At 46.5% G+C, this 18,555-nt stretch overlaps 1 protein-coding gene and 1 long non-coding RNA gene across 3 annotated transcripts in view; one reads left to right on the forward strand and one right to left on the reverse strand.

Moving 5' to 3' along the window:
• Positions 1–18,555, reverse strand: part of LOC147116725 (cadherin-11-like) — a 268,489-nt gene that overhangs the window by 234,423 nt on the left and 15,511 nt on the right. The window lies entirely within an intron of this gene.
• LOC147116726 (uncharacterized) lies at positions 484–10,503 on the forward strand. Its single transcript, XR_015078621.1, has 3 exons — positions 484–662; positions 750–808; positions 10,042–10,503. It is a non-coding gene; the product is annotated as an uncharacterized LOC147116726 (long non-coding RNA).

Genomic DNA, 18,555 nt, shown 5'->3' on the forward strand with positions numbered 1-18,555 from the left:
AGGTGGGGCATTGGGGGTCTGTGATTAGAGTAGGTGGGGCATTGGGGGTCTGTGATTGGAGTATGTGGGGGTTGGGGGTCTGTGATTGGAGTAGGTGGGGCATTGGGGGTCTGTGATTGGAGTATGTGGGGGTTGGTGGTCTGTGATTGGTGTAGGTGGGTGTTGGGGGTCTGTGATTGGTTTGGGGGGGTCTGTGCTTGGAGTAGGTGGGGTTTGGGGGTCTGTGATTGGAGTAGGTGGGGCTGATTGGTGTAGGTGGGGCATTGGGGGTCTATGATTGGAGTAGGTGGGGGTTGGGGGTCTGTGATTGGAGTAGGTGGGGGTTGGGGGATCTGTGATTGGAGTAGGTGGGGCATTGGGGGTCTGTGATTGGAGTAGGTGCGGCATTGGGGGTCTGTGATTGGAGTAGGTGGGGCATTGGGGGACTGTGATTGGAGTAGGTGGGGCATTGGGGGTCTGTGATTGGAGTAGGTGGGGCATTGGGGGTATGTGATTGGTGTAGGTGGGGCGTTGGTTTTACTGAAATATAAATTTTCACAGGACAGCACAAGGAACATCCGCTATTCCCAGCAAAATTTACAGTTGGTATCAATTACTGACATCTGGAGACAATTTCTTGTTTTTATGGCAGGATGTCGGTCGATTGAAAACAGTTCCTCAGAGTGTGTACCAAGGATTGTGGGTAACATCTCAATGCAAGTTACTGAGGAATAAATCTACATTGGTGATGTTTTTTTTATATCGGACAGGCTCTTAGCAGTGTGGACCCGCTCTGGATCCCAATGATTTGTGCTGGCTCAGTCCCAAGGTAAGCATAATCTTGGTCTTACTGGAGTAATTAATCTGCTGTGTGAATGCGGGTAACAATGTAGTAACTGTCTGACCGTTTGCCGCTGGCTGATTCTTTTACTGTAACAGAGGCAATGGCGGGCTGCCAAAGCTCCCCCCTCACTCCCTCCATCCGCTCCACCCCCCCCCCACCCTCCACAACCACTTAGCAGACTTTCAAAACCCTGTCATCAGCAACAACCCAGATTTAGGTTCGAACCAACCAATCTCCTTGCTTTCAGCTGCACGTTGCATCCATAATTTATGTTGATCTGCGTCAATCCTTCTTCATGTACTCTCCTGTCTGCCAACTGACCCTTCGCAGAGCTTGTATCTGGTGAGTAACAGTTTAACAGGAGTGCATCTCCAAGCAGTGATTTTTTTTTTTAAAAAGAGACAAGGTTGAGGAAATCCAGTTCCTTTCCCTTTAGTGAGTAAAGGATAAGGTTTGGAGGCCACCTCATTACAGTGCTGAAGATGATGAAGAGGATAGACTGAGGGGAGATGGGCAAATGGAAGGATTCAAATACCTTGGAGTGCATGTACATAGATCCCTGAAGGCAGCAGGACAGTTAGATAAGGTGGTTAAAAAGGCATATGGGATACTTGCCTTCATTAGCTGAGGCATAGAATATAAGAGCAGGGAGGTTATGATGGAGCTGTACAAAACGCTAATTAGGCCACAGCTGGAATACTGTGTGCAGTTCTGGTCTCCACACTATAGGAAGGATATGATTGCATTGGAGAGGGTGCAGAGGAGATTCACCAGGATGTTACCTGGGCTGGAGCGCTTCAGCTATGAACAGAGACTGGACAGGCTGGGGCTGTTTTCCTTTACAGCAGAGAAGGCTGAGGGGGGACCTGATTGAGGTGTACAAAATTATGAGGGGCATCGATAGGGTAGATAGAAAGGAACTTTTCCCCTTAGTAGAGTGGTCAATAACCAGGGGGTATAGTTTCAAGGTAAGGGGCAGGAGGTTTAGAGGGGATTTGAGGAAAAACTTTTTCACCCAGAGGGTGGTTGGAATGTGGAACTCACTGCCTGAAAGGGTGGTAGAGGCAGGAACCCTCACAACATTCAAGAAGCATTTAGATGAGCACTTGAAACGCCATAGCATACAAGGCTACGGACCAAGTGCTGGAAAATGGGATTAGAATAGACAGGGCTTGATGGCCGGCGTGGACACGATGGGCCGAAGGGCCTCTTTCTGTGCTGTATAACTCTATGACTCTATGACCAGGAGGCATCTGTTTTCAAGGAAGAAAGCGAGGCAGAACTTGCTTGCAGAGACAAGAATAGAGTTGTGGAAGGAATTGCCAGAGAATGGCGCTGGAATGGCCAGTATCAGTCAACGACAGAGGCTGAAGGTTTTCTCTGTGCGCGCTATTTGTCACAAAGCCGTTAAACTGTTCTTCAGAAACAGTGCTGTGATACACAGCGCACAGAGATGAAATCTTCTTCCGAGATGTAGTTCTGGAGAGAAAAGGCAATGCGGGATGTCGTGGGAAGTTGGGCTGGTGGGGTTGACCTCAGTCATAAAGGGACTGTCCAGTTGGTGCAAATGATCTTGTTCTCTCCTGCAAGGACGCTCTCATGTTGCAGGTCATAATGGGATTGATAAATTGTATTGAGATCACTTCTTCCCCATCAACACCACCAGCCACCACCCTCCGCCCCCGCCCAGTGTGTTCGCACACTGTCATTTTCCTAGTGCGCTTGTTAAACCACTACAGCTTCTAGTAAAATACACCTTGACATTTTTCAAAGTTCAAATCATGTGCTACAATACCACTTCAGTTCAAATTATGATTCAATTGCTGTAGCCTGCAGTCTGTCACAATTCATCATGGCGCATGCTGTATGCTTCAATAGAAACTTGTTGAAAGCAGAATAGGACCATCCTCAGAGGTTCAAGGTTCTATCTCTGATCTGTGCCGAGATAGGGACAGTATTTGGACCACGATGCAGCTATGTACAAAGCTGTAATGGGTAAGTAAGCTGCGAGGAGGACACTAAGGGATATAGACAGGTTCAGTGAGTGGGCAGTAAGGTGGCAGATGGAGTATAATGTGGGGAAATGTGAGGTTATTCACTTTGGTAGAAAGAATAGAAAAACAGGATTTTTTATAGGTGAGAAACTATTAAATGTTGGTGTTCAGAGAGATTTAGGTGCCCTCGTACAGGAAACACAGAGAGTTAGCAAGCAATAAGGAAGGCAAATGGCAATATCATCTATCCAGGAATCGCTTTTGACTTCACTTCAAGCTGAGACGTCTGGTGGTCATCAAAGGCGCTATAAAAATGCTGTCAGGCATGTATGGTGGTACAGTTTATAAAAATGGAGATATATAACACCATTATATATTCGCTGGAGTTTAGAAGAATGAGAGGGGATCTCATTGAAACTTATAAAATTCTAACAGGACTAGACAGACTAGATGCAGGAAGGATGTTCCCGATGGTCGGGGAGACCAGAACCAGGGGTCACAGTCTAAGGATAAGGGGTGCGCCATTTAGGCATGTTGGCCTTTATTGCAAGGGGGTTGGAGTACAAACGTAAGGAAGTTTTGCTACAATTGTACAGGGCCTTGGTGAGACCACACCTGGAGCACTGTGCACGCCTGAGAGGGCAGACAGGGTCTCGGTTCAACACCTCATCCAAGGGACACCACCTCTGGCAGTGCAGCACTTCCTCACTACTGCACTGGGAGTGTCAGCTTGGATTACGTGCTCAAGTCTCTGGAGTGGGGACTGTGAACCCACGACCTACTGACTCAAAGGCAAGAGTGCTGCCCACTGAGCCACAGAATAAGTATTTTCTCAGAGTGCATTCTGATGTGAGCAACCGTCCACTGCGAGCCCACATTAATAAAAAAGTAATTTAATGTAAGGACAGTGCATCAGATTTAAAATTCAAAACCCTAGAACGGGAACAGTTAGTAATCTCTCCCTAAGATAAATACAAGCCCACAAGAGAGGTTTACCGACGATTCACTGAAGATTTAAGAGAAGCTCGGCATCAATTCTAAGGAGTCCAATATCCTCTATCCAGGAATCGCTTTTGACTTCACTTCAAGCTGAGATGCCTGGTGGTCATCAAAGGCGCTATATAAATGCTGTCAGGCATGTATGGTGGTACAGTTTATAAAAATGGAGATATATAACACCGTTATATATTCGCTGGAGTTTAGAAGAATGAGAGGGGATCTCATTGAAACTTATAAAACTCTAACAGGTCTGGACAGACTAGATGCAGGAAGGATGTTCCCGATGGTCGGGGAGTCCAGAACCAGGGGTCACAGTCTAAGGATAAGGGGTAAGCCATTTAGGACAGAGATGAGGAGGAATTTCTTCACCCAGAGAGTGGTGAACCTGTGGAATTCTCTACCACAGAAGGCAGTTGAGGCCAATTCATTAAATATATTCAAGAAGGAGTTCGATATATTTCTTAAGGCTAAAGGAGGGATCAAGGGATCTGGGTGAGAAAGCAGGGACAGGGTACTGAATTTGGATGATCAGCCATGATCTCATTAAATGGCGGAACAGGCTCGAGGGGCCGAATGGCCTACTCCTGCTCCTATCTTCTATGTTTCTATGTGTCTATGTATCACATCTCTCAAGAAACATTTCAAAGCACTTCACATGCAATGAATTACTTTGCAGTGCATTGGCTGTTATGTACACAAATGCGGCAGCCATGTTGCGCACAGCACAATCCCACATCCAGCAGTGAGAGGAATGGCCAGTTAACCTGTTTTATGGTGGTGTTAGTTGAGTGAGGAACATCAACCAGATCACCAAGCAAACTCCTTACTCTTCTTCTAAGCGATCTTTCTCCTCTGTGTCAGCCGTGGCTCAGTGGATGGCACTCTCTCGCCTCTGAGTCAGAAGGTTGTGGGTTCAACGTCCCCACTCCAGAGACTTGAGCACAAAAAGGTAAGCTGACACTCCTAGTGCAGTGCTGAGGGAGTGCTGGACTATCGGAGGTACCGTCTTTTGGATGAGATATTAAACCGAGGTTCCGTCTGATCCCATGGCACTATTTCAAAGAAGAGCAGGGGAGTTCTCCCCGATGTCCTGGCCAATATTTATCCCTCAACCAACATAACAAAAACAGATTATCTGATCATTATCGCATTGCTGTTTGTGGGAGCTTGCTGTGTGCAAATTGGCTGCCGCGTTTCCTACATTACAACAGTGACTGCACTTCAAAATTTCTTCATTAGCTGTAAAGCATTTTGGGACATCTGGTGGTCATCAAAGGCGCTATATAAATGCAAGTCTTTCTTTATCTTTCCTGGCCGGCCTCCCAAATACCACCCCCTGTAAACTTGAGCTCATCCAAAACTCGGCTGCCCCGTGTCCTAACTCGCACCCAGTCCCGTTCACCCATCACCCCCTGTGCTCACTGCCCCGTGTCTTAACTCACACCCAGTCCCGTTCACCCATCACCCCCTGTGCTCACTGCCCCGTGTCCTAACTCACACCCAGTCCCGTTCACCCATCACCCCCTGTGCTCACTGCCCCGTGTCCTAACTCACACCCAGTCCCGTTCACCCATCACCCCCTGTGCTCACTGCCCCGTGTCCTAACTCACACCCAGTCCCGTTCACCCATCACCCCCTGTGCTCACTGCCCCGTGTCCTAACTCACACCCAGTCCTGTTCACCCATCACCCCCTGTGCTCACTGCCCCGTGTCCTAACTCACACCCAGTCCCGTTCACCCATCACCCCCTGTGCTCGCTGACCTACATTGGTTCCCAGTCTGGCAACGCCTCGATCTTACAATCCTTGCTCATCCTTGCAATCAAATCCCTCCACGGCTTTGACCCTCCCCACCTCTGTAACCTCCTCCAGCCCTACATCCCTCCGAGAACTCTGGGCTCCATTCTGGCCTCTTGCGCATCCCCGATTTCCTTCATTCCACCGTCGGCGGCCATGCCTCCAGCTGCCTAGATCCTAAGCTCTGGAATTCGCTCTCTCAATCTCTCCATCTCTCCAACTCTCTCTGCTCTTTTAAGACGCTCCTTGAAACCTACCTCTTTGACCAAGCTTTTGGTCACTGCTCCCAATATCTCCTTATGTGTCTCCGTGTCAAATTTTTGCCTGATTACACTCCTGTGAAGCACCATGGGAAGTTTCAACTATGTTAAAGGCGCTATATAAATGTAAGTTGTTGTTGGAGTGGGATGTGGTTTAACATCTCATCCAAGGGTTGGCACCTGTGGCATTGCAACAGTCCTGTGGTATTAACTTGGAGTGTCAAGACAGAATATGTGCTCAAGTCCTGGAGCGGGATTTACATAAACAGCCTCCTGAATCAGAGATGAGAATGCTACCAACTGAACCAAGCCAGCAACCACCAGCTGTCCCATGCCTTTCAGAAGAAACCTTCAGCACAGATCATTTGCATTGAGAGCAAACATATTGGACCCAGAATTTGCTGGGGGTGTCACGGCGAGTTTACCGGCACTCGCTGTTATTAACGTGTGAATCGTCCAGCTCGCCTGAACCTCCCCATGAGCTTCAAGAAATTGCTACATTTACTCATTAATTACCCATTAAACTTGTCACGGAAAGTTAAGGCTGGTACTTAACAGCGTAAGGACCCTGTTAATGGAGAGACTTATGTTCCTGCAATGCCTCTCAACCTCTCTGGCCCAGAAAGGGAACAATTGAAATTGTGGAGTCTCATTCCTGCAGGTAGTAAATTGTTGTTAGGTTTTTCAAAAAAAAATTTCTTACTTTACCTTTCTGTCTCTCTTAATCCATCTTTCCCTCTCTCTTTATTTCTCTTTCTGTGCCTGATTTGACTCTAATTCACTCTATTTCCTTTTCCATCATTCCTCTGCTTCTTTCTCAATCCCTAAGTCTCACCAGTTAAGGAGATAGACTGTTGATCCCGTCGCTCACCAAGGTCCCAGATGCCCATTGCCCTCGTTCTTCCAGCAAGTTACCAACTCATTCTTCCAGCAAGTTACAGGGCAAAAGATTTGCAAGTTGGAGGGTGAGGGAAATTGTCTAACTAATGCGGCATGTTGCGAGAGGCCCTGCTCCAGCAAATTCTGGGCCATTATTTATCCTATTCCTCCCCGCACTTTCTCTTCTCCTCAACCGATTCCCGGTATGGTTTTATTGGGCTCGGGCTGCCCACTCGTGTCTCATCGGAGTCAGCGTTCTTTAGTTACGAGCTGAGACGGTGAGTGTTGGCAGGCTATTACACCATGGGGGTGGGGGGTGGGAAGCTTAGAGGTGTCGAGGACCCTACCTCCTCCCTGATTGAATTTAGCAAATTTGCGCAAAATTGGCTGCTGCGTTTCCTACATGACAACAGTGACTACCCTTTCCCCGGTGTCCTGGCTAATATTTATCCCTCAATCAACATCACTAAAAACAGATGATCTGGTCATTATCACATTGCTGTGTGTGGGAGCTTGCTGTGTGCAAATTGGCTGCTGCGTTTCCTACATTACAACTCTGACCACACTTCAAAAAGTACTTCACTGGCTGTGAAGCGCTTTGAGACATCTGGTGGTTGATGTAAAAAGACTACTGGGCACTCGGTTTGAGTATAAAACAAGGCTTTAATCAACTGTTTCACAACCATGAGATTCTAGTGACATCACTAGTTCCTGGTTACAGAAACATTCTGAGCAAGCTGGGCCCACGCCCGAGTATTTATACTCCTTGGACGCCGCCACCAGCTGGCCGCCCACTGTTACTTCATGAGTCATGATGAGATTCATGACATCAGTCGTGAAAGGCGATTATATAAATGCAAGTCTTTCTTTCTTCTTTCTTTCTTTCTAACAGGGGTCCTGGATAGCAAGCCAGGAGCAGAAATCATGGCTGCATTTTCCTTCTCCTAGTCCAAGTCCACTAAGATCATCTGTAGCCCCGGAGCCAAGACCCACCTGGGATCAGTTAACTCGGCCCAAATACATGTTGTATTTCCTTTCAGTCGGACAAGGGTTTGAACAAAAGAAGTATTTCCGGTGGATTGTTGAAAGTTGCTTCGATTGGTTCTTCAACACATTCCTCTTTTATTGCACCAGAGATGGTATTTAGTGAAGCCAGAGTTCTGGCCCCTTCTACACTGCATAACCACTTCAAACAGAAGCCACTCGGATGCTGACTGCACTGTACAATCTTTCCATATATAGTAAAAAGAAAAGAAAAGAAAGACTTGTATTTCTATAGCGCTTTTCGCAACCGCAGGTCGTCCCAAAGCGCTTTACTACAACAACAACAACTTGCATTTATATAACACCTTTAATGTAGTTAAACGTCCCAAGGTGCTTCACAGGAGCGATTCTCAAACAAAATTTGACACCGAGCCACAGAAGGAGATATTAGGGCAGATGACCAAAAGCTTGGTCAAAGAGGTGGGTTTTAATTACACAGGATATACGGCACAGAAACAGGCCATTCGGCCCAACCAGTCCATGCCGGCGTTTATGCTCCACTCGAGCCTCCTCCCGTCTTTCCTCATCTAACTCTGTCAGCGTAACCCACTATTCCCTTTCTCCCTCATATGCTTATCTAGCCTCCCCTTAAATGCATCTATGCAATTCGCCTCAACCACTCCCTGTGGTAGCGAGGTCCACATTCTCACCACTCCCTGTGGTAGCGAGGTCCACATTCTCACCACTCTCTCTGGATAAAGAAGTTTCTTAAAGGAGGAGAGGCGGAGAGGTTTAAGGAGGGAATTCCAGAGCTTGGGGCCCGGGCAGCTGAAGGCACGGCTGCCAATGTTGGAGTGATGAAAATCAGGAGGCCAGAGGCCAGAATTAGAGGAGCGCAGAAATCTCGGAGCGTTGTGGTGCTGCAAGAGGTTACAGAGACAGCCAATGAAGTACTTTTTTGTACTTTTTGAAGTACTGTTGTAATGTAGGAAACACGGCAGCCAATTTGCGCACAGCAAGCTCCCACAGACAACAATGTGATAATGACCAGGCATTATGACCTCAAACCCGGCACTAAGCTCATGGTCTACAGAGCAGCAGTGATACCCGCTCTGCTGTATGCCTCAGAGACATGGACCATGCACAGCAGGCACCTCAAATCACTGAAGAGGTACCACCAATGCTGCCTCCACAAGATCCTGCAAATCCATTGGCAGGATAGGCGCACCAACGTCAGTGTTCTTGCTCAGGCCAACATCCCCAGCATTGAAGCTTTGACCACGCTCGATCAGCTCCGATGGACGGGTCACATTGTCCGCATTCCCGATACGAGACTCCCAAAACAAGCGCTCTACTCCGAACTCCGGCACGGCAAGAGAGCCCCAGGTGGGCAGAGGAAACGCTTCAAGGACACCCTCAAAGCCTCCTTGAAAAAGTGTAACATCCCTATCGACACCTGGGAATCCCTGGCCCAAGACCACAGAGTGGAGGAGGAGCATCCGGGAAGGCGCTGAACACCTCGAGTCTCTTCGCCGGGACCAAGCGGAAGCCAAGCGCAAGGAGCGCACGTCAACCCAAGCACCCCACCCACCTGCCCCTTCGACCACCAAATGCCCCACCTGTGACAGAGACTGTAGGTCCCGCATTGGACTCATCAGTCACCTCACAACTCATTCTTAATGTGGAAGCAAGTCCTCCTCGGTTCCGAGGGACTGCCTAAGAAGAAGAATGACTAGATAATCTGTTTTAGTGATACTGGTTGAGGGATAATTATTGGCCCCAGGACACCGGGGAAAACCCTGCTGCTCTTCTTCAAAATAGTGCCACGGGATCTTTTACGTCCACCCGAGAGCGCAGACGGGGCCTCGGTTTAATGTTTTATCCGAAGAACAGCACCTGCGACAGTGCAGCACTTCCCTCAGCATTGCATTGAAGCATCGGCCTAGTTTACGGGCTGAAGTCCCTGGAGCGGGGGCTTGAACCACAGCCTTCTGCCTGAAGAGGCGAGAGGGTGCTGCCCCCCCTGAGCCACGGCTGACACCATGGTATGTGTAGCAGAGTCTACCACGTACCAGTAACCACAATCCGCTGCAAACAAAAAGATTTCTTTGTATAAACTGCTTTATTTTCTGGTCGCTGGCCATTTTTCCCAATGGCCAGAGATGCTTCGTAGAGGCTAGCAACATGGTTCCTGCATTCTTGGTCTATAAAGCTTGTCAAATAAAATTGGCAACTTGTACGGTCGATTGCGATTGTTTGCATTCCTCATTGCTAGCCCCGTTATCTCTCCTTTCTACCTTATACAGGCATCACTACAGCAGTGGCATCAACACCATCAGACGTCTAACAACTACAATATCAGACAGTTCCCAGCCTTCTAAATATAACCTGTGTATCATTTAAATATTCTGTTGTAAAGTGTAATTTTCAGCCTATAAATAAAGGTTTGCGTCTGACTGAAAATTCATTGTACAAAGGAGAGATGTACTTGGGGTTGCTCCACATTGAAATCCAAATTAATGCCTATCTGATCCACCGCAGAATCTCAATGGGCCAAACCCTTTCCCATCACTTACACGCTAAACGATTCCAAGGAACCAAACTCCTTTCAATTCACCCGCTTTATACAGAATCTTAATGGACGAATATCCTTTCAGTTCACTTCTATTATACGGAATCCCAAAGGACCAAACCCATGTATTATATGGAATCCCAATGGGGTACACCTCCTCCTATTCACTCCCATTGTACAGAATCTCAATGGACAAAACCCCTTTCCGTTCACTCCCACTGTACAGAATCCCAATGGGCCAAACCCCTTCCCATTCACTCCCATTGTACAGAATCCCAATGGGCCAAACCCCTTCCCATTCACTCCCATTGTACAGAATCCCAATGGGCCAAACCCCTTCCCATTCACTCCCATTGTACAGAATCCCAATGGGCCAAACCCCTTCCCATTCACTCCCATTGTACAGAATCCCAATGGGCCAAACCCCTTCCCATTCACTCCCATTGTACAGAATCCCAATGGGCCAAACCCCTTCCCATTCACTCCCATTGTACAGAATCCCAATGGGCCAAACCCCTTCCCATTCACTCCCATTGTACAGAATCCCAATGGGCCAAACCCCTTCCCATTCACTCCCATTGTACAGAATCCCAATGGGCCAAACCCCTTCCCATTCACTTCCATTGTACAGAATCCCAATGGGGTACACCTCCTCCTATTCACTCCCATTGTACAGAATCTCAATGGACAAAACCCCTTTCCGTTCACTCCCACTGTATAGAATCCCAATGGGCCAAACCCCTTCCCATTCACTCCCATTGTACAGAATCCCAATGAACCAAACCTCTTCCCATTCAATTCAATTCAAATCGCTTTATTGGCATGACAAGTTACATCTTATGTTGCCAAAGCATCGGAAAACATTCATGTTTGTTCACAAAAATACAGATCTATCCATACAGTGTATAAACAGATATATCCCTGAGTGTATAAATATATACTTTCATATAATTTATATATACTCTTTTCTTATATTTACTGGTTGTCCCTCTGTTTATGGCAAGCTGTAACATAGTGTGCCGCTAGTGTTATGCAATTTCTCTCTTCCCCTAGTAGGTATGGGAGTTTTTGGTCGTCATTCAAATTTCTGAATTCCGGGCATATTTTTGTGAATTTTGGGTAGAAATTCTCCCTTATGCCCTGATATTTTCTACAAGCTGTGAGGAAGTGCATCTCTGTCTCCACCACTCCCTGACTGCAGTGAGAGCATATCCTGTCCTCTCTTGGTAGCCGGGTCTGTCTGTGTCTACCTTTTTCGATCGCCAGGTTATGTTCACTAAGTCTGTACATTGTCAAAGTTTTTCTCAGTTTGCTCTCCTTTACCATGGCCAGGTAATCAGCCATGTTGTATTGTCTGTTTAGGGCCAAGTAGCAATTGAGTTTGCTTTGGGTTTTTGTTGTTTCTGCCCAATATGACAGATATTTTTCCTTTTGCTTAGCAACGATTGTGTTGGGTTGAAATCTTTGTGTTACGCTGTCACTGTCCTGGGGCTGGTTATTGTTAGTAGTGTTAGTAGTTACTTCACTGAGTCCCAGGACTAGTTGAATGAGGGTATTCTTCTTTATGGTCCTCTCTTGGCATTTCAGGGCTTCGTAATGATAGCATTGGGGGTTGCTCATTTCTAGGTGTTTCCAAAATTTGGTGGCTCTTTTTTGGATAGTGATTATTAATGGATATTGGCCTAGTTCTGCCCTGCATGCATTGTTTACGGTTTTCCTTTGAGTCCGGAGGATACTTTTACAGAATTCTGCATGTAGGATCTCAATGGGGTGTTTGTCCCATTTTGCTAATTCTTGTTGTGTTAGCGGTCCCCACACCTCACTGCCATAGAGTGCAATTGGTTCAATTACTGATTTGAAAATTTTGAGCCAAATGCTAATTGGGATTTCTATTTGGATTGATCTTTTAATGGCATAGAAAGCCCTTCTTGCTTTCTCTTTCAGTTCATTCACAGCCAGTTTGAAATTTCCCGTAGAACTGATTTTTAAGCCCAAGTATGTGTAGTTAGTGGTTTGTTCAATTTTGGTTGTTCCTAGTGTGAAATTTATTTTGGGTCCCTGATGTCTGGATCTTTGCTGGAACACAAGGACTTTGGTTTATTGGGGATTTATTCTCATGGCCCAAGTCTGGCAGTATGACTCCAGCAGATCCAGGTTCTGCTGTAGACCCTCCTTAGTTGGTGACAGCAGAACCAGGTCGTCTGCATAGAGGAGGAATTTAACCTTGGATTCATATAGGGTGAGGCCGGGTGCTGTAGATTGTTCAAGTAGTTTTGCCAATTCATTTATGTAAATATTAAAGAGTGTCGGTGAGATTGGCGAGCCCTGCATCACCCCCCGCCCCTGTGGGGAGTATTTTGTTTGTCTCCAATTTTAACTGCACATTTGTTGTTTGTATACATTGATTTAATTACATCATATGTTTTTCCCCCTACCCCGCTTTCGATAAGTTTCAGGAATAAACCGTCATGCCAGATGGAGTCGAAAGCCTTCTGGAAATCTATAAAGCATGCGTAGATTTTGCTTTTGTTTTGATGAACGTGTTTGTCAATTAGGGCCTGTAGGGTAAAGATATGATCTGATGTTCTATAGTTTGGCAGGAATCCAATTTGGCTTTTACTCAAGACATTGTGCTCCTCAAGGAAGTTTAAGTCTTTTGTTTATGATGCTACAGAATACCTTCCCCAGGTTAATGTTTACACAGATGCCTTGATAGTTATTTGGGTCGACTTTGTCCCCACTTTTGTATATGGGCGTTATGAGTCCTTTGTTCCAGATATCAGGGAAGTAACCGACACTCAGAAACAAGTTGAAGAGTTTTAGGATAGCCAGTTTCATTTTATCATCTGTGTGTTTAATCATCTCGCTTAGTATGCCGTCTGCCCCACAAGCTTTTCCTGGTCGCAGGTCCTTGAGTTTATCAATTGTACAGAATCCCAATGGGCCAAACCCCTTTCCGTTCATTCCCACTGTATAGAATCCCAATGGGCCAAACCCCTTCCCATTCACTCCCATTGTATAGAATCCCAATGGGCCAAACCCCTTTCCGTTCATTCCCACTGTATAGAATCCCAGTGGACCAAACCCCTTCCCATTCCCTCCCACTGTATAGAATTCCAGTGGACCAAACCCCTTCCCATTCACTCCCATTGTACAGAATCCCAATGCACCAAACCTCTTCCCATTCACTCCATTGTACAGAATCCCAATGCACCAAACCCCTTCCCATTCACTCCCATTGTAGAGAATCCCAGTGGACCAAACCCCTTCCCATTCCCTCCCATTGTACAGAATCCCAATGCACCAAACCTCTTCCCATTCACTCCATTGTACAGAATCCCAATGCACCAAACCCCTTCCCATTCCCTCCCACTGTATAGAATTCCAGTGGACCAAACCCCTTCCCATTCACTCCCATTGTACAGAATCCCAATGCACCAAACCTCTTCCCATTCACTCCATTGTACAGAATCCCAATGCACCAAACCCCTTCCCATTCACTCCCATTGTAGAGAATCCCAATGGACTAAACCCCTTCCCATTCACTCCCATTGTACAGAATCCCAATGCACCAAACCCCTTCCCATTCACTCCCATTGTACAGAATCCCAATGGACCAAACCCCTTCCCATTCCCTCCCACTGTATAGAATTCCAGTGGACCAAACCCCTTCCCATTCATTCCCACTGTACAGAATCCCAATGGACCAAACCCCTTCCCATTCATTCCCATTGTATAGAATCCCAGTGGACCCAACCCCTTTCAATTCACTTCAATTATACAGAATCCGAAATGGGTCAAATCATTTGCTATTCACTTCCGTTGTGCACAGTTTCTAAGAACAAAAGTTTAATTTGAATACTAAAAGAATTGCAATCCAATCCGAAAATATTCCTCCGTTGTGTGGTTATTAATGCTCAGACTAACTAAATATAGTCAACCCACTGCACAATCCAACCTGGAGCCTGAGGCACATTAACAAATCTAAGTGCTTTATGTGAAATACTATTTTATTTGGTCTTTGTTTTTGCTTGGATTGAATTGCTGAATGAACGATTAGACAGGTTGTGGAAGAAAGATGTGCAAGCGAGTTATTTTTATCTGTAGCTTAGAGAGCTTGATCTGAGGAGAACATTTCCTGGCCAAGTAAGTGGACATTTATAAGGAACAAACGTGTAGCCCCACGTGCACTCCCCTGTCACTAGAATCTCAATAAAAGCTAATTTTTGGACTTTGAACCTCACCGGTTATGGCTGTACCTCACACCCGGGCTTCCTGTTTGTGCTCCAGTGGGGAAGGCTTCTAGCCATGGTTCAGTGGGTAGCACACTCGCCTCCGAGTCAGAAGGTTGTAGATCCAAGCCCCACACCAGAGACTTGAGCACAATAACTAGGCCGGCACTCCCAGGGCTGAGGGAGCGCTGCACTGTCGGGAGGTGCCGTCTTTTGCATGAGACGTTAAACCGAGGCCCCGTCTGCGCTCTCACGTGGATGTAAGAGATCCCACAGCACTATTTTGAAGAAGAGCAGGGGAGATCTCGCCGGTGTCCTGGCCAATCCCTCAACCAACATCACGAAAACAGATTATCTGGTCATTCACCTTTGCTGTTTATTGAGTAGACTAGGCCTATATTCTCTAGAGTTTAGAAGAATGAGAGGTGATCTCATTGAAACATTCAAAATTCTGACAGGGCTTGACAGGGTAGATGCAGGGAGGATGTTTCCCCTGGCTGGGGAGTCTAGAACCAGGGGTCACAGTCCCAGAATAAGGGGTCGACCATTTAGGACTGAGATGTGGAGAAATTTCTTCACTCAGAGGGTGGTGAATCTTTGGAATTCTCTACCCCAGAGGGCTGTGGAGGTTCAGTCGTTGAGTATATTCATGACAGAGATCGAGAGATTTTTGAATATTGAGGGAATCAAGGGATATGGGATAGTGCAGGAAAGTGGAGTTGGGGTAGAAGATCAGCCATGATCTTATTGATTGGCGGAGCAGGCTCGAAGAGACAAATGGCCTACTCCAGCTGCTATTTCTTATGTTCTTATGTTTGTGGGAGCTTTCTGTGTGCAAATTGGCTGTCACGTTTCCTACATTACAACAGTGACACTTCAAAAGTACTTAATTGGCTGTGATGCATTTAAGGGGAGGCTTTGATGCATTTAAGGGGAGGCTAGATAAGCACATGAGGGAGAAGGGATTGGAGGGTTACGCTGATAGTTAGATGAGGAAGGATGGGAGGAGGCTCGAGTGCAGCATAAATGCCGGCATGGATTGGTTGGGCCGAATGGCCTGTTTCTGTGCTGTATATTCTGTGTAAACGCTTTAGAACATCCTGAGATCAAGAAAGGCGCTATAGAAATGTAAGTTTTTCTTATTTTTAATTACACTGTGGGAATGCCCAATATATAGGGGAGGATTGCCTCTGCGTGCTACCCATTCATAATTTTGCTACACGTAACACACAGATTAAAACCATACACCCGGTACAATTATAGACATAGCCCTTCTAAAGTTGGTCATAGTCTGGAGAGAGTATTTTGAGATGTATAGCTATTGAGTCCAAGTTATGCTGAACCTTTATAAAACACTGGTTATGGTGTTAAATCCTGGGTACCGCACCTTAGGAAGAACATCAAGGTGTTGGAGAGGGTGCAGAAGAGATTTACTGGAATGGGACCCGGGATGAGGGACTTCAGTTATGTGGAGAGACTGGAGAAGCTGAGATTGTTCTCCTTAGAGCAGAGAATGTTAACAGGAGATTTGATAGAGGTGTTCAAAATCATGAAGGGTTTTGATAGAATAAATAAAGAGAAACTGTTTCCAGTGGCTGCAGCATCGGTAACCAGAGGACACAGATTTAAGGTGATTGGCAAAAGAACCAGAGGCGACATGAGGAAGTGCAGAGGGACCTGGGTGTTCTTATGCACCAGTCACTGAAGGAGAGCATGCAGGTGCAACAGGCGATCAAGAAGGCAAATGGTATGTTGGCCTTCATATCAAGGGGGTTCGAGTATAGGAATAGGGATACCTTACTACAGCTGTACAAGGTGCTGGTGAGACCGCATCTGGAGTATTGTGTACAGTTTTGGTCGCCCCATCTGCGGAAGGATGTTCTTGCCATGGAAAGAGTGCAACGGCGATTCACCAGGCTGATACCTGGAATGGCGGGAATGACCTACGAAGAGAGATTAAATAGTTTGGGCTTGTACTCACTGGAGTTTAGAAGATTGAGAGGGGATCTCATCGAAACATATAAAATTATGGCAGGCCTGGACAGGCTGAATTCAGAGAGAATGTTTCCAATGGCCGGGGAGCACAGAACCAGGGGCCACAGTCTAAAAATAGCGGGCAAATCATTTAAAACAGAGATGAGGAAGAATTTCTTCACTCAAAGAGTGGTGAGCCTGTGGAATTCCCTGCCACAGAGGGCTGCGAAGGCTAATTCAATAAATATTTTCAAGAGAGAATTGGATATATTTCTGAAGGCTAAGGGGATTAAGGGTTACGGAGAAAAGGCGGGGACGGGGTACTGAACTGGTAAGATCAACTATGATCTCAGACGAAGATCAGCCATGATCTCATTGAATGGCAGAGCAGGCTCGAAGGGCCGAATGGCCTACTCCTGTTCCTATCTCTATGTTTCTATGTTTCTATGAGGCCTATTTTTTTACGCAGCGAGTTGTTGTGATCTGGAACGCGCTGCCTGAAAGGGCGGGGGAAGCAGATTCAATGGTAACTTTCAAAAGGGAATTGGTCAAATACTGGAAGGGAAAAATTTACAGGGTTAAGAGGAAAGAGCTGGGGGGAGCGGGACTAGTTGGAGAGCTCTTTCAAAGAGCCGGCACAGGCACGATGGGCCGAATGGCCTCCTTCTGTGCTGTGCTGATTCTAAGAACTTGTGGTGCTAGGGTCTGCAACGGACAGGTGGCACCAATGTGAGGGGCTGGATAAGGTCTAGGTAAAACACCACTCAATCGTAAAGTGTTTTGGGTCGAGTGAGAACTTTCCCAGATGGATCAATTTGTAAAGCGGTTTGGAGCCTCACTAACTGAGAGCGTGGGTGGTAGCCGTACAGCCCTGTGTCTGGCAGAAATACACTTAGTAAGCTCAGAAGCTCTGGGATGGCTCACTCAGCTGTATTCATTCCGATGTCTCCAGTGTTTACACTACATCGAGACTTGGAATCTACAGACCACTCACGGATATTTGCAAACGGTCAGTACTTCATTGACAGTGTCAATACACGGGTATCCTCTTCCAGTTTGAGGTAAGCCATGCCAGTTAACATAAGAATGCAAAAAAAAAGAGAAATCTCCATCCATCCATTCCTTTTGTAGACCATATAACAACTTGCGTTTACATAGCTCTTTAACATACTAAAACGTCCTATAGAAGATGGGAGCAGGAGTAGGCCTCTCGGCCCCTCAAGCCCGCTCCGCCATTTAATGAGATCATGGCTGATCATCCAAATTCAGTACCCTGTCCCTGCTTTCTCCCCATATCCCTTGATCCCTCTAGCCTCTAACTCCTTCTTGAATATATTTAATGAATTGGCCTCAACTGCCTTGTGTGGCAGAGAATTCCACAGGTTCACCACTCTCTGGGTGAAGAAATTCCTCCTCATCTCAATCCTAAATGGCTTACCCGTTATCCTTAGACTGTGACCCCTGGTTCTGGACTCCCCGACCATCGGGAACATCCTTCCTGCATCCAGTCTGTCTAGTCCTGTTACAATTTTATAAGTTTCAATGAGATCCCCTCTCATTCTTCTAAACTCTAGCGAATATAAGCCCAATCGACCCAATCTCTCCTCATACGTCATTCCTGCCATCCCAGGTATCAGTCTGGTGAATCTTCGTCCCAAGGTGCTCCACAGGAGCAATTATCAAATGAGCAACGTAAGGAGATACAGGAAACTTTGTGTTATCCGGAGGCTAAGTGTCCGGCAAGCTCGAGCCACCGGCAAAAATCAGGAGCCATTTTGTTAGGTTTTTTTTCTTCTCGTGGCTTTTTTTTGCAAGTCAGGCTCTGGAAAGTCTCTCTGAAGCTGTTGCTAAGCTACAGAGACGCTTCCAAGGTACGGGCCGACTGTTTAGAAGCTGTTGCTAAGCAACAGTGTTTGTTGTCAGATACGGAGATGAAAAGCTCCGTATGCTTCAAGATTAACGCTGGTTTGTCCGGCAGTTTTGAGGGAACGGCAACAGCTCGGTCCCGTCGGTGCCGGATAGCACAAAGTTTCCTGTATTAG

This window comes from Somniosus microcephalus, chromosome 6 (assembly GCF_052327205.1).
Source record: "Somniosus microcephalus isolate GS21.2 chromosome 6, FLI_Smic_1.0, whole genome shotgun sequence".
Classification (NCBI taxonomy): Eukaryota; Metazoa; Chordata; class Chondrichthyes; order Squaliformes; family Somniosidae; genus Somniosus; species Somniosus microcephalus.